We start from the raw sequence: 11,728 nt of genomic DNA, 5'->3' as shown, positions 1-11,728 counted from the left end.
GGAGGCTGGTATGGTTCTGGTAATTTCCTTGTCTTTCTTGCTTCCTCTTCCTGATCTTTCTTAGCTTCTTCCTCATTTTTCTCTGCTTGGTCTTTAGATTTCTCTATGGTTCCCTCTGTCGGTTCTACCTCTGGTTGTACCAGAGTTCTTCCACTCCTCAGTGTAACTGCCTTAAAATGCTCCCATGGGTTCATTTCTGGTTGGTTAGGCAGTTTGCCAGCAGCCTTACTTGATGAGCTTGCTTGCTAGGCGATCTGATTCTCGAGCATCTTGTTGTGAGTAGCAAGTTGGTCCACTCTGGAAGTCAACTATTTAATCAATTCAGTTTGTTATTATTGAGCTGCTAAGAACCTTTCCATCATCGTTTCCACAGTCATCTTCGGTTCAGGTTGTTGGTGCTGGAGAGGTAATGGTGGCTGTGCAAAGTTTTGATCTCTATTCTAAAATCCAGGGGGTGCTGGTGGTTTGTACCCTTGTTGCTTGTTTATTGGCTGGATCTGCTGATTAGACCATGAGAAATTTGGGTGGTTCCTCCATCCAGGGTTGTAAGTATTTGAATATGGATTATTTGACTGCCTCTAGTTGAAGTTTCCTCCATTATTCACATAGTTCATCTGTTCTGAGGAGGGTTCTTTGAAATTGTTGTATTCTGAATTCATGTATACTCCTCCATAGCTGTCTTCAGGTTGACCGTTTGTACCAACTACGTTGGCTTGCATCTTTTGAGTTTCCTTGTGAACTGATCAAATTGAGCATTTATCATGCTTAGGGCATCTACTTCTAGTACCCCTGCAGTTTTCCTTGCACTTCCTCTTTTATTTGACCACTCATAATTATGGTATGCCACTCTTTCTAAAAGTTTAAGTGCTTGCGGTACTATTTTCTCCATTAGATCACCTTCTGCAGCTGAATCAACTATGCTCCTTGTAGAGGGTAGTAACCCATTATAGAAGTTTTGCACTAATAGCCAATCTTCTATACCATGGTGTGGACATTCTCTTTGCAAGTCTTTATATATTTCCCATGCATCATAGAGTGATTCTCCCTCCTTTTGTCTAAAGGTGTTGAGTTCAAGCCTTAGTTTTGCAGTCTTTGCAGGTGGAAAGTACCTTGCTAGAAAGGCTTGAGAGAGATTCTCCCAAGTAGTGAATGTTCTAGTCGGTTGAGAAAGTAACCACTTCCTTGCTTTGTCCCGAAGGGAGAATGGGAATGCTATAAGTCTTATTGCTTGATCAGATATCCCATTCATCTTGAATGTATCACATAGGGCGAGAAAGCATTGGAGGTGATAGTGTGGGTCTTCTGTGGGTGAACCTACAAACTGGGTTTGTTGAATCATTTGGAGCCATGCTGGTTTTAATTCAAAGTTGTTGGCTTCCACTGTGGGTCTAGTGACACTGGGCTAAAATCCTTGAACAGATGGAGCTCCGTAATCTCTTAAGAGTCTTGGTCTGTCATTATTATTGCCCATGGTTGGAAATTTAGGATCTCCTTGACTATGCTCTAGATGTTTCCTTTCTCTCCTGATGGCTTTCAGAGTTCTGTCTATCTCCGGATCACAGTCCAAAATTTCTTCTTCTGGCCTTGTTCTAGTCATATACCAAATTGAGTACTTACGAGAAAGGAAAAAAATAAAACCAGTAAAATACAATTAAACTATAATTGCCTAAATAAGCTAAATCGCCTATCATTTGACATTGCCAATACCAAAGAGAGTCCCCGGCAATGGCGCCAAAAACTTGTTTGCTGGTTTTACAACCTCGCAAGTGCACGGATCGCTAACAGGTAATAAAATGATAAGTAGAGTATCGTTCCCACGAGGACCTCTATTTAGCAAGTACTAATCTGCACAATAATTTTGACTGTCTAGGCTACCGAATGTTTAGGGAATGAAGTTTGTTAACTTTAAACTCTAGAATCGTAAGCTTGAAATGTAGTAATATACTTTTGGAACAATCCTGGAGTTGAGATTTCATACTTGAATCTTATTAGGGATGTTATCTCATCTATTTATTGAATTGAGGTTCATTTTCTTTGATGGAAATTGGCCCTAAGTTATCCTAAATCCTCTCTCAAGGCATCTAGGGTGTATTCTACTTAATTCAAACCCTACTTTCGTGGTAATCAAATTAATTAAAATCCTTTAAGATCTTTGACCAATTTTTAGGTTCCACAAAGGTATCAGCCTATGTCTAAGTCTGAACTCCTAGGTTCAAGATCTTGATTTTCTAATGTTAATCTTCACCTTTCAGTCCTTTAATCAACATCTACAATCATGTCTAAGTGGTTATCATCACATAGCATGCATTAGGATCACAAGAAATTAAATCAAGAAATAAATCTCCAATCCAATAAATAAAACTTAATGTTCATCCATAATAATGATTACAAGCATTACTCTTCTAAATCCAGAATAAGGGAACTACTCACACATGGTGAGTTTAACAAAAATCATGATAAAAGGTAGAGACTATAAAAAGAAAACCATGTAAAGAAGTAAAGCAATAGGACTATGTCTAGGGAGATTAAACGAAGAAACCGAAGATAGTTTGCAGCTTTGATATTGTGGAACTTCAGTTGGAGAACTTCTTTTGGTACTGATGCGGAACCCAACAACAGCAGTCTTCGGTAGTCTCCCAGTGGCAGTCGTCCCTCTTTTGTTCACATTTTCTGTTCTATTTATATTGGCTGCTCTAGGGTTAGGTTATTCTGAGTCCAAAGGGCTTTAGGAGTCTTGTTTTTATCCGAAAATAGGAGGGAAATTCGAGCTAAAAAATTGGCTATAGCATAATACACGGCCCGTGTGTCACTACACGAGTCCTGCAAGGTAGGGCTGTGTAACTTGCTAGAAGAGGATTGCATGGTCTTGCTTTGGCACAGAATGTTACACGGGTCTGTCATTATTACATGGGCCTTATTACACGGGCCGTGTACTGTCGTTCCCATAGGTTTCTTCAAGCTTGTTCTCAGCAGAGAGTTGCACAGGTCCCTATAGATTACACGGGTCTTATCACACGGCCCATGTACTTGTGCTTCTCATCGATTCTCTTCGCTTTCTTCTGGCAGAGATTTACATGGGTCTAGGGCTTGGTTTACACGACCCGTGTACTTTGTACTAACTGCAATTCTTTGTCTTTTGATTCCTCTAAGCTTTCCTTACACTCCTATACTTCTGTAGCTTTACCCAAACAGCTGAAATGATGCAGAAAACATGGATTTAAGGGCTTTATAATAGAAATTACGAAAACTATTGAAATTAACCATTATGCATGAAAATGCTTGCCTAAATGCTATTAAATAGTATTTAAATGTGCTTAACAACATCTATATAATTCAAGTGTATCAGATGGAAGGCCTCCTAGCAGCTCAACAATAGTAGAATGAAATGATCAAGCAGATGACTTCTATGCTACTCACAACAAGATGCTTGAAAATCAAATTGCTTAGCAAGCAAGTTCTTCAAGCAAAGCTGCTGGTAAACTGCCTAGTCAACCAAAGATGAACCCAAAGGAGCATTGTAAGGCAGTTACATTAAGGAGTGGAAGAATTCTAAAACAACCAGAGGAATAACCAATAGAGGAAACCTTTAATAAATCTAAAAGCTAAGTAAAGAAGAAAGAGGAAGAAGCCAAGAAGGATCAGGAAGAGGAAACAAGGAAGAAAAAGAAACTACCAGAGCCATATCAGCCTCCACTACCTTTTTCTCAGAGATTCCAGAAAGCCAAATTGGACAAACAGTTTGGAAAGTTTTTAGAAGTTTTACAGAAACTCTACATCAACATTCTCTTCACCGAAGCACTTTCTCAGATGCCATCCTATTCTAAATTCCTTAAGAAAATTCTATCAAAGAAAAGAAAGCTGGAAGACTATGAGACTATTGCTCTAATAGAGGAATGCAGTGCCATACTGTAAAACAAACTGCCTCTAAAGCTGAAGGATCGAAGAAGCTTCTCCATACCTTATCTCATTAGTGATAAGAAAATAGACAAGGCTCTCTATGATCTTGGGGCAAGTGTGAGTCTAATACCTCTATCAATATGTTAAAAGCTAGAAGTTAGAGAACTGAAGCCCACAATAATTTCACTGCAATTAGCTGACCGATTTGTTAAATATCCTATGGGCATACTTGAGAACATCCCTAGCAAGGTGAGCAAATTCTTCATTCCAATTGACTTTATTGTCCTTGAAATGGAAGAGGATGTTCAAATCCCTATCATCTTGGGATGACCTTTCTTGACAACCGTTTGAGTAATCATAGATGTTAAAAATGGGCTACTAACTCTCAAGGTAGGAGATGAAGAAGTGGAATTCAACTTGTTAAACACGATGAAACACAAATTTGAACCTGATGAATGCTTTAAAATTGATACGGTTGACAAACAAATTGAAGAGGAATTGCGTAAAGCATATCCTAAAGATCTTCTTGAAGCATGCTTACTACACACTCACACTACTGATAATGAAAACACAGAAATTATAGCTTGTGCACAATATTTAGCAGCTCATCCACCCCTACCTTTTTTTCTCAAGCTTTTATGGTGGAGGAGCTAAAGGAGGAACAACCCAAAAGCAAGCCAAAGAACAACACTGAACAGGTAGAACTTAAACCTCTCAACGAGGGTAAATAGATTTAATGTTTTTCTCTTCATAAATTAAAAAGATAATCAGAGGGTTGGGATAATGATGACGTTAATCCTTCATGCAAAATAAAGAAATATTTGATATTTCACTTGTTTTGGGTTGCCCAAGAACACAAGTTCATGAGATGGCCCTTTAGTGAATAGGTGTCGTGTAGAGTTATCTTGTGTATTGAAGTTGTGTTATTTTAATTTGGATTTTTAGTTAAGAGAATTCGGGTAAGAAGTTTCTCCCGATCTCTAGATATGTTTTATTAAGAATTTAAGCGGGAGATTTCGGATAAGAACTCTCTTCCGAACTCCACGTATATTATTAAAATTTTGGGCAAGAATCGGGTAAAAACACTAAATTAAATTTCAAAGTCTTTCCACTATAATCACCACCACCTTTTTTTTCATCTGTCCCCTCTACAGTATTGCATGCAAGTATTGATAGGGAACGAGTGCTCATAATGGAGGGTCAGGATCTTACCAGAGGAGACGGAGGGTTTAGATTCAAAAGGACATAATCTGATGTCTGAAAATTAAAGAGAATGAAAATGGAGGGCTAGGATCCCATTCAGAATATCCATCCTTTCTTCTCTTAATCCAACGACTCAGGGTCTTGCCTTACAAGGTGGATCCAAGGGCTGGGAATAAAAAGCGCCAAACCTATCGTCTGCTTTTTGATCCAAGGGTCCCGGGTTCATCCTTATAATTACGATCATCGGTAGAGATTGAGATGTACAGGACTACCATAACTATTTTAGCGTCTGTCAGCTAGGTGGGCGTTTTTGCAAATGAGGCATGCGGTGAAGATTTGATCACGCCTACAATGCTTTAACTAACTCGGCTCTGATTATGAAGAGAGTTGATTGAAAGTTGTTTTAATCTCTCTGTGCTTTTCGATCTCTATTCCTTCTGATCTCTCTATTATGACCCTCTCCTTTTCCGATCTCTCTCATATTGGGTCCCCCATCGCTTCCCGATCTCTCCCATTCTAGATTTTTCCTCTTTATCAGACCTGCCTTGGTCAAAGCAATTAATTCTTCAGTTATCAATGAATCCACTTCGGTTTTTGCATGCAATAAATGCCCAGGCCCTATATATATACAACAACGAGAAATCCCCTTCACTGTAACACCCTAGGCAAATCCCATATCGACAAAACACGGGAGAGATGCTGGGTTTATAAGTTGGTGGTTCGTAACTCCTAGTGACGCGTTTTAAAACCGTGAGGGCTTCGGCCCAGAGCGGACAATATCACTAGTGGGCTGGGCCGTTACATTTGTGGTATCAGAGCTGCTCCCCCTGGGTCTCTTGCTCTCTGTAGCAAGCTGCTGGGTGGCAGTCCGGACCCTCTCTTCTTGCGCTGTCCCTCCTGAACTGCTCATCATTTCTAACTCTCTCTACTGGGGTCCTGTATACTGGCTGGGGAGGTGGTGGCATAGCTCTGGTGACCTGACAGAGAAATTGAGTCATTTGCTCTAGGAAGGCTTGCTGTGTCCTTACTAAAGTACCCAATGATGGTTCTGCTCTACTGCTACTGCGCCCCTGACTACACGCAGGTGCAGGTGCGTGACTCTCTACTTCCTCCTCTATCGGTTCTGGAGGTCCATGCTCTGAAGGATCAGATGTCATCGATCCTATAAAACAGATAAAGAAACAGATCTACATTAGTGTCACCTCGACTCTATTTAAAGGCCCATGCATGTGATGTAACTATTTCTTTCTATCTATCTAGGTCTAGGACCGCCTAAACCTCTACTCTGATACCACTAAATGTAATGGCCCAACCCACTAGTGATATTGTCTGCTCTGGACCGAAGCCCTCACGGTTTTAAAACGCGTCACTAGGGGTTACGAACCACCAACTTATAAACCCAGCATCTCTCCCGTGTTTTGTCGATGTGGGATTTGCCTAGGGTGTTACATTCACACTTCACTTCTCCTCCTTCAGTTTCTCCATTTCTCCAATTCTAGCTTCTCCGATAATAATTCTGATAATGGTGACTGCTTTTGATCTTTTTTCTACTATTTTCTTCGCCCTTCGCCTAAAAATTTATGATCCTGGTGATCGAAGAACCATGAGGACATTATCTGATGACAGTGATAGAACCGGACTAATTTACCGATCAAGGTCGAAAGTGATGAACCTGCCGATCTCGAATCGGTCTACTGGCATAATTAGTGGACCGATCTCTGGCAAGAGGACTACTAATTTTAATCTTAATGTCGGTGACCGCCTCTTGAAGTTCATTTGGCTCCCAACCACATCGGGCATCCTGAATGCAGCTCAGTTCTGGTCGATAACATCGGTGATGACTCCGCTCAATATCATGAGAGCCATAGTCACCCAATCTGAGCTGCACATCCATCCAACACTTGTGGCTGGCTTTTTGATCAAACACATCTTTTGATTCAGCCACAAGACTAGGCTTTGACATAGGCCACTACTAGGTAAGATGTAGTGCTGATCTTTAGAGATCGCCCAAATGATGTAATCCGATCTTTTGAGATCACCCCAATAATGTAATCCGATCTTTTGGAAATGAAGTGAGATTTTTGTTTTTGTTTTGTTATCGCATTATTTATTTTTTGATCTCTGACAAGTGCATCCGATCTAGTCGCTATTTGCCGATCCCTGAGTCTGAAAATTTATTCCATTTAATGACTTTAGTTAGCCGATCTCATTTGTTTGATTTTTATTATGTTTCTGGATCCTTTTTGCGATGTGTCAAGGAAGCAACCCAATTCCACTAATCGATGCGTCGCTTGGGACTTCGCAAGCATTTAATGCCTAGATGGGTATAAATAGGGGTGAAGTGAGTCAGTCATTTCCTTATGTCATTTTGAGAACCTCTCTAGCAATCCAAACGTTTTCTCTTGTTTTCTCAAGTTTTTCGGCACCGATTACATTCCGGTAAGGATTTTGATTCTCTTCTCAGTTAATTTCTTTTGTTTTCCTTAAAAATGAGTGGCACCGAGGGTCAGAGAGCTGCTAGCCCACCTTTCGTTCACATCTCATGGACGTCGGATGAAGTTGAGGGGATTAGGCCAAGCAGACGACCTGAACCTTCTGCAACCTCTGTCCCAGCTCATGGTCAGGAGGACCAATCCAAACAGGCCTTTACTTCAGGGAAAGAAAGTGTTCCCGTGGATGAGTTGCCATTGGTCCTTCAAGAAACCGATCTGCAGTCCATTAGTCAAGAGTATAACCTCCGAACTGACTCTTTTGAGCTTATCCGATGCCACCGCAATCTTCGAGCCGATCATTTCTTTGAAGAAAATGACATGATCATGGTGTATAAGGAGCAATTAAAGGCCGGACTTTGGTTTCCGTTAGACGATTTCTTTAAGGCCATTCTAAAGTTCCATCATGTAAGCGTAGCCCATGTGCACCCTAATTCATGGCGGATTCTGGTGGCTTTCAGAGGGTTATGCTGAGCCAAAAATCTCGAGCCTACAGCAAAGGTTTTTGCTGAGTTACATAGGCTTACTCATCGAAAGGACAACGAGTACTGGTTCTTCCAAGCCAAACCGCACTGTGGACTTTTTACCGACCTCCCCTCTTTGCTGAAGAACTGGAAGAACTTGTTCTTTATATTGAGGAGTAAGATCCCAAATGGCTTCGAGGGTTTCCCACACAGTTGGCAATACTTGGTCCCTTATGTTCCAAAGAAGATCACTTTGAATAGAGACGAGGACACCATGGTAAAGGAATTGAAGGAACAGGCGGCCACCCATAAGTATTCTTGTCTAGATGCCATAATGGCCGAACTGAAGTGGTGGCTTATGCAGATGATCGCTAATGAAGATTACGAGCTGTAGCTCTCTGACCTCGGTATAACCTGAGTCTTTAGCCTCTTGACTTAAGTGATCTCACAAACTTTTTTTCGGTGCAGGTATGGCTAGAGGCGAAAGCACGAAGGAGAGTCATAAGCGAAAGAGAGAGGTTGCCCAGAAAGTCTAGGAAATGAAGATTGTTGCGGTATCCCAAACGCCTAGGCGGGACTTGGCAGAAGTGCTAGGCTCTTCGTCCCGTCCTTCGGAGCAGCCGATCCCAGAGGTAGAGATCGCTCTTTCCCCTCCTCGACAGGAAGAACTACCACCTCCGCTTGTTTCCTCAAGTGCTGTGGGAGGCCCTTCTCAACCTGCTGTAAGGACCCTTTTTCGTGGTGCCCAGGTCCTCATTCACTCTCTCGAGAAGAACCGCTCAGTTCGGGGGAACCCTGGTTTAGCCAAGGTTTTGGGTGCTGCCATATACCTCCAGGATGACTGGAATAGGCTGACCCCCAATTAATCTTTTGACTCAGACGATGGGTTTGAGCGTAGAGAGCCTGGTGAATCAACACATAATTAGGGAAAAGGCTCATCTTCTGAGGCAGGAAATTCTGAAGGCGGTCCAAGACACTGCTTCTGCCCGAGCCCGACTTTCATCCGTTCAGGACTATATTGTTGAGATTGAGGGTTGGATGAAATCCTACGAGGACAGGTTAACCGAACTGGAGCATGAACTAGAAGAAGCTCAGGCCCTCCAAACTATCGATGTCACTCGCCTTACCGAAGAGATCAGAGTGAAAGAAGAAGAGGCTGTGACAAGGGAAGCTGGTGCTTATGTGAATGCATATGGTGATCTTCTGGCCGAGCTTGAAAGGTGTTATCCTAGGGAAGACTTCTCTTGGATGGTGGATCTTGCTCCTAGAGATGAAGAGGGGAGCAAGGAGGAGCCCGAGAGAGAGAGAGAGAGAGAGAGAGAGAGAGAGAGAGAGAGAGAATGAGAGGAATGATGGTGTACCTGGAGAGCAGGCTGGGGGAGACCCTCCAGCCGAATGACTTGTAAATTTTTACTTTGAAACGAATTGAAGTCTTTTTTTTTGTTCAATTTCTTGATGAGATCGGAAAGCGTCCAAATTGTATGAGTACTTAATTGTTTAAATGTATTGGACATCAAACTTGAAAGCAACCATTAACCCATGTATAAGAGATCGGAAAAATATTACACGTAAGCGTGAGATCGAACTAAGCCACGACCAAAAACCGGGTAAAACTTTAAAACATTAGAATTGGAAAGACTCGACATTGATTTGAACTCTTAAGATTGGGATCGTCATTAGGCCAGGTAGAAACCTTAAGTTCATTTTAAGGAATATCTGGGGCATCCAAGTGAGAAGCATTATCATAACATTAGCCAAATGAAGTTGCACAATATTTGTAAAAAGAGATCGGAAGCAAAACTGGATGGCCCGGAGACCCAACATTGATTCGAACCCATCTGATAAGAGATCGAAAAACAATTAACTAAGTATGGGATCGGTTTATTCCGTGGTCGAGCAATCGGTGAGTTCGGAAAAGTCATTTGTGATCGAAGGACATCGGATGAGAGCGGGTGATAAAGTCGATTTCAAATTCCCTTGACTTATGAGGTCAGCCAAAATATGGTGTCGTCACCCATTATTGAACACCAAAGAAGGCTTAACCCAAACATGAAAGAAGTAGTTAAGAAAGAAATTCTGAAACTATTAGATGCAGGTATTATATACTCAATTTCTGATAGTAAATGGGTTAGTCCAGTACATGTAGTGCTTAAGAAAGGTAGGACAACTGTCATCTAGAATGCAAACAATGAATTGATCCCTACTAGGGTAATCACTGGTTGGCGCATATGCATATAGTATAGGAAATTAAATAGTGCCACCAGAAAAGACCATTTTCCTCTCCCTTTCATCGACCAAATGCTAGAAGGGCTAGTAAAACATTCCTACTTTTATTATCTAGATGGGTATTCGAGATTCTTTCAAATTCCTATTCACCTAGAAGACTAAGAAAAGACCACATTCACATACCCTTATGGAACCTTTGCATATAGAAGAATGCCTTTTGGTTTTTCTAATGCCCCTGCTACCTTTCAAAGATGCATGATGGCTATTTTTTCCGATTATATTGAAAATATCATGGAAGTTTTTATGGATGATTTTTTTGTCTATGGAACTACTTTTGATGTTTGCTTAGCTAACTTATCCAAAGTGTTGCAAAGATGTGAAGAATCAAACCTAGTCTTGAATTGGGAGAAAGGTCACTTCATGGTAAGAGAAGGCATAGTTCTTGGTCATCTGATATCAGAAAGAGGGATTGAAGTCGACAAGGCGAAAGTTGAGATCATCGAAAAAATGTCACCACCAACATCAGTCAAAGAAGTGCGAAGTTTTTTGGGACATGTACTCTTTTACAGAAGATTCATCAAAGATATTTTCAAAATAGTTAAGCCATTAACAAATTTATTAAGTCAAGATATTTCTTTTGTTTTTGATGAAAATTGCCTTAATTCTTTCAATAGGATAAAAGAGGCCTTGATCTCATCACCTATTATGCAACCACCTGATTGGGAGCTACCCTTCGAAATCATGTGCGATGCAAATGATTATGTTGTGGGAGCAGTACTCGAACAAAGGAAAGATAGAAAACTCTATGCCATTTACTACGCCAGCAGAACACTTGACGGTGCGCAAATCAACTATGCTACCACAGAAAAGGAACTCCTAGCAGTAGTGTTTGCGATTGACAAATTCAGATCCTATCTTCTTGGATCAAAAGTCATTGTATACACAGAACATGCTACTATCAGTTACCTTTTGAATAAAAAGGAAGTGAAGCCAAGATTGATTCGATGGATCTTACTCCTTCAGGAATTTGACCTTGAATCAAGGACAAGAAGGGGGTTGAGAATGTGGTAGCCGATCATCTCTCAAGGCTGAGACACGGGGACTTAGAAGAAGAGAAAGAGTTGCCAATAGATGACTCATTCCCAAATGAATATCTATTAGCCTTATCCCAAGCTCCATGGTATGCTGATTTTATAAATTTTATTGTATGCAGGGTTTTGCCACCCAACATGTCTTATCAGCAAAGGAAGAAATTTCTACACGATGTGCGATACTATACATGGGAGGAACCTCTGCTAAACAAGAGATGCAATAACGGGCTGATAAGACGATGCATACCAAAGGAGGATATAGAGAGCATTCTCCAGCACTGCCATTCATCACCATATGGAGGACACTTTGGCACCACAAAAATAGCAGCTAAAATTTTGCAAGCAGGATTTTACTGGC

General features: G+C 41.1%; 1 non-coding gene across 1 annotated transcript; it reads left to right on the top strand.

The window, feature by feature from the left end:
- The first annotated feature begins 977 nt into the window (after nucleotides 1–977).
- On the top strand, nucleotides 978–1,084 carry LOC131175149 (small nucleolar RNA R71). Its single transcript, XR_009145311.1, has one exon. It is a non-coding gene; the product is annotated as a small nucleolar RNA R71 (small nucleolar RNA).
- The last annotated feature ends 10,644 nt before the right edge of the window (nucleotides 1,085–11,728 follow it).

Source organism: Hevea brasiliensis, chromosome 16 (assembly GCF_030052815.1).
Source record: "Hevea brasiliensis isolate MT/VB/25A 57/8 chromosome 16, ASM3005281v1, whole genome shotgun sequence".
NCBI lineage: Eukaryota > Viridiplantae > Streptophyta > Magnoliopsida > Malpighiales > Euphorbiaceae > Hevea > Hevea brasiliensis.
Note: the sequence above shows the minus strand (reverse complement) of the source record. Positions and strands in the feature narration are given on the sequence as shown.